Here is a 5381-nt window from a genome sequence, read left to right on the forward strand (position 1 = left end):
TGATGAAGAGATCTTGTACTTGAAAATGAAAGATTGTGATGAACCATTGCTTGAAGAAGGGCTAAAACCTAGTTCCCGTTGGGGCATGGTATTTGATGGAGTTGTTAATCAATATGGAAATGGCATTGGGGCAATGATTATTACTCCTAAAGGCATGCATTTTCCATTTACAGCTAGATTGACTTTCAAGTGTACAAACAATATGGCAGAATATGAAGCTTGCATTATGGGGCTCGAAGAGGCCATTGATCTCAGAATCAAGTATTTAGATGTCTTTGGAGATTCCGCTTTGGTTGTGAATCAAATCAAAGGTGAATGGGAGACAAATCAACCCGGTCTAATACCCTATAGAGATTACGCGACGAGGATTTTGACTTTCTTTACAAATGTTGAGTTTCATCATATCCCTCGAGATGAGAACCGGATGGCAGATGCTCTTGTAACATTGGCGTCAATGATTGTAGTGAAGTATTGGAATGAAGTCGTGGTCATGTGTTTGCTGTCTTGATATGCCAGCTCATGTGTTTGCTGTCGAAAAAGTCAGAGATGAGAAGCCGTGGTATTACGACATCAAATGTTTCCTCCAAAGTCATATTTACCCGTCTGGGTCATCATTGAAAGATAAGAAGACTTTGAGAAGATTAGCCGACAATTTCAACTTGAATGGTGATGTACTCTACAAGAGAAACTTCGACATGGTTTTGCTCAGATACGTGGATAGACACGAAGCAGACTTGTTGATGACTGAAGTGCATGAAGGTTCCTTTGGTATCCATTCCAATGTACATGCAATGGCAAAGAAGATGTTGTGAGCAGGTTACTATTGGCTGACAATCGAATCTGACTGTTGCAAGTTTGTGAAGAAATGCCACAAGTGTCAAATATATGCTGATAAGATTCATGTTCCTCTGACACTATTGAATGTTATCTCTTCCCCATGGCCTTCTCCATGTGGGGAATTGACATGATTGGGATGATTGAGCCCAAAGCTTCAATGAACATCGTTTCATTTTAGTGGCAATTGATTACTTTATAAAATGGGTTGAAGCGGCATCATATGCAAATGTAACCAAGCAAGTTGTTCTAAGGTTTATCAAAATTAAATCATACGTCGTTATGGTGTGCCAAGTAAGACCATTACTGACAATGGGTCGAACTTGAATAACAATATGGTGGAAGCTCTTTGTAAATACTTCAAGATTACACATCATAATTCTTCTCCCTACAGACCTAAGATGAATGGGGATGTTGAAGTTGCGAATAAGAACATCAAGAAGATTATTCAGAAGATGGTTATCACATATAAGGATTGGCATGAGATGCTCCCATTTGCTTTGCACGGGTATCGAACATCCATCCGCACTTCAACAGGGGTAACCCCTTTCTCTCTTATATATGGCATGGAAGCAGTACTCCCCGTAGAGGTTGAGATTACTTCATTGTGTGTGCTCATGGAAGCCAAGTTGACTGAGGATGAATGGTGTCAGACTAGGTTTGACCAGCTGAATTTGATTGAATAGAAGAGATTAACTGCCATGTGTCATGGTCAGTTATATCAGCAAAGGATGAAGAAAGCTTTTGATAAGAAGGTCAAACCTCGTTTGTTCAGAGAAGGTGACCTTGTGCTCAAGAAGATTTTATCTTTCAAACCAGATTCTAGGGGCAAATGGACTCCTAATTATGAAGGCCCATATGTTTTTAAGAGAGCCTTTTCAGGCGGCGCCTTGATTCTTACAACTATGGATGGTGAAGAGTTCACTCGTCCTATGAATGCAGATGCAGTCGAGAAATACTTTGCCTAAAAAGAAAAGAACAACTCGCTAAGTTGAAAACCCTAAAGGGTGGCTTAGGCAAAAATGAGCGTCTCGGTGGATTGAAAACCCGAAAGGGCGATCCTGGAAAAAATTAGAGACTTAAAAACAAAAAGAATTCCCCGATAAGTTTAGTACCCCGCCTTGGGGTAACTTATGCAAAAATTAGGGATTAACTGCATTTTGTTGATCGTCCAGTTTTGGAGAATTTGAGCATAAGGGTTGACATCGATTCATCATCCCAACAGCGGTCAAGAGCATAGCGGACATCAAAAGTTGGTAGAAGGATTAAGGATCATTTGTATTAAATGTAACCCTTTTCCTTGTCAATTACCATTTTCAACTTTGTAAAAATCTATGGAGTCTTGTCATTTACAGACTACCATTCTATTAAATAAAATTGAGCTTTTATTCAATTATTTATACTCTTATTTACTTCAGCCAATAGTTTTAAATTTTATTATGATCATTTTTGAAATTAAAATCTTTAATCAAAATCATTTTCTTAAACATATAAAAGCAAGTATTTTTCAAAGCAATTAAAAAGAAGTATCAACAACATTTCAAAGAGCAACAAGTCTTAAGTGTGAAACATTAAGGGTTCCCAAAGCAGTTAACCCTTCGAGTATCCTTAGCCGAGTTTGTTGACCCGATTCCCATGCGGAGTTGTGTTTGATGCCCAGTGGAGCTTCGTTTCTTTTCCAATTGAGTTGGTTGATTCAGTGCCATGCGGTGCGTTATTTCCCCGATAGAGTTTATGCTTCCCCCGACAGAATTTGTGTATTCCTCAGCAGTTTTGATCCTCAGTAGAGTAATTAGCCTCCCCAGTAGATCACGTTGGTTTCTCCACCAGTCGCCATCCGACTTGCTCCCAGTCAGAGTTTCCTCCTGGTTTTTGAGCAGCTACTTGTGTTTATCCTCTGTATGGTTGTCTCCCATTTTGATATGGTGTTGACCTAAAATTCCCTGCAGATTTGATAAAATTTCCTCCCCTCAGCGCATCTCCTCCTTCCTCAGCTAGAGTTGAGCCTTTGGGTCGTTGATCTCTCTCTCTCTCTGTTTTCCAAAAGTTGTCTCCCTCTTTTTGTGGATTGATTGTGGATTACACCGTATTTTTGACTCGGATTTCACATGTTTATTAGGACTTTATTATCATTTTGTTTGTATTATGCTCTCTTTTCTCTTGTTTTCAGATATTTAGCACTTTCGGACTCTTTTGGAAGAAACGAAGCAAAAAGACCTAAAATTAAGGTTTTTCGGCGAAATTACACACATGGCGTTGCACATGGCGACCGCTAGGGGAAGCCATGAGTCATCAACCCTCAACTAGGAGGTAACCGCCACGTTCCCATGATCCACCCCACTTACACACATGGCGAGCGCCACCTTTGCAAATCACGTTCCCAATAAGTCCCACTAAGGAGAAGTTGGAGGGCACCATGGTCTTTACAAACTGCTGAAAATCTCTATAAATAGCTCATTCCATTTCGTTTTCTACTAATCCAACTTAGTTTTACAACACTAAGCATATATTTATCATGTGTAATAGCGATAATCCATCACATCGGGGGGTTATCGCACCTTTGTGAGATTGAGTTGGGTCACTTCGAGTTGCTGTCGTCTTTAGCTTCAGGAGTCGAAGGTTTATTTTTGTACCAGAATCGAAGCCTCCGTTTGGAGCAGGTCTTATTTATCGCTTTTAATTTATTTATTTCCCACATCGCTTTTATTTTATTTATTTCCCGCACTCGCTTTTATTTTATTTATTTCCCGCATCGCTTTTAATTTATTTATTTCCTGCACTCGCTTTATTTTGTTTATTTCCCGCATCACTTTTACTTTATTTATTTCTCGCACTCGCTTTACTTTATTTATTTTACGCACTTTACTCGCTCTCTACGCCTCACATTCTAAAACAAACTTTTCATCATGATTAACACCGTTGTGTTCGTTAGTGTTACCATGTCTAGCTAAATCTTTTAAAGGTTAGAATGTAAGGATCGCGGTTAAAGTAATGTTTAACATATTAAAATCTGTAGAAATACTTTAAAGGCTATTTTTATTTTTAACATGTGTTTTCTATAACAAACTTGGTTAGTTTTAATTATTCGAGGAGTGCGAAAGCACCTTGGCTTAGTAACTAGGAATCTTTATCACTTTAAGGAAAAACTAATTTTGAAACTGTTTTCGGACGCGTTGATAGGTTTAAAATCAGGAAACCCTTTGGGTAAACATTCCAAATCAAAATCACTTTTCAACTAAGTTTACGAGTCTCATTTCTTAGAAATAGGTTTACTACTTTAGCGTTCTGGGCACCTTTTATAAGTGACAATAAAAGGCCTTAATTTAAGGGTAAACTCGATTTTGAATACGCGAAAGCGACAGTTCCTGTTAAATGGATTCTTTTTAAGAGTAGAAAATATTGCCTCGTAAGTAGTTCTATTTAGACAATCGAAACATCGCTTAACTAACGTGAATTTCATTCAACCTGTCTTTACCTGTATTTATTATTTACCGTTATTTTGCAAACCCAATATCTCTTTTATACCGCCTTAAATAAACACCGTAACGATAGCAATCGATAGATTGACGATTGGTCTCTGTGTGATCGATATTCTTTTATATTACTTTGACGTAATTCGTGCACTTGCGAATCAACACGATCAAGTTTTTGGCGCCGTTTCCGGGGACCAACTTCGTCAAATTTCGTACCCTGTTGTTACACCGTATAGACTAAGGCATTATTAGCCGGTAAATGCGAAGAACTCGTAGTACCAGAAATTTAGTAGATCCTTTAGCGGAACCTGAACGTTATACTCGTACACGCCTCTTACTCATCCGAATTAAGAAAGCTATGGACGAGAATTGCGATAGGAGACCTCTTAAGGAATTTGCCCAAACCTCTGACGAGGAACCTAGTTCGAGTATAGTAAACCCCCTTATACCAACTAACAATTTTGAACTAAAACCTTCTTTGTTGCAATTAGTGCAACAGAACCAATACGCGGGTCTCGCTACCGAGAACCCGAATCAATATTTAAAAGTTTTTATTCAACTAGCCGACACCTTTAAATCTAACGGTGCGTCATCCGATGCAATCCATTTGAGATTATTTCCTTTCTCCCTCAGGGATAGAGCATGTTCATGGCTAGATTCACTTCCAGCTAACTCAATAACTACCTGGGAAGACCTTAGAAGAGTATTCCTTGCTAGATATTTTCCCCCTAGTAAGACTGCTGTTCTTCGAAACCAAATAACTAGATATGCTCAAAACCAAGGAGAATCGCTTTTCGAAGCTTGGGAGAGATATAACGAGCTATTAAGAGTCTGCCCACACCATGGCTTAGAACAATCGTTGATCGTTCATACCTTCTACAATGGACTCCATTATAACACCAAGATGAGCATCGACGCTGCCGCAGGCGGCGTGCTGATGAACAAACCTTATCCAAAAGCTTGTGACCTAATTAAGGATATGGCCCAAAACCATTATCAATGGGGAACTGAACGAGCATCAATAGAGAAAAAGGAGACCCAAGGTGGAAAACATGAGGTGAGCTCTCTAGACAT

At 39.0% G+C, this 5381-nt stretch overlaps 1 non-coding gene across 1 annotated transcript; it reads right to left on the bottom strand.

Moving 5' to 3' along the window:
* Positions 1-5049: 5049 nt before the first annotated feature.
* On the bottom strand, positions 5050-5156 carry LOC127109248 (small nucleolar RNA R71). The gene has a single exon (XR_007796578.1). It is a non-coding gene; the product is annotated as a small nucleolar RNA R71 (small nucleolar RNA).
* Between the last annotated feature and the right edge of the window lie 225 nt (positions 5157-5381).

This window comes from Lathyrus oleraceus, chromosome 7, assembly GCF_024323335.1.
Source record: "Lathyrus oleraceus cultivar Zhongwan6 chromosome 7, CAAS_Psat_ZW6_1.0, whole genome shotgun sequence".
NCBI classification, from domain to species: Eukaryota; Viridiplantae; Streptophyta; class Magnoliopsida; order Fabales; family Fabaceae; genus Lathyrus; species Lathyrus oleraceus.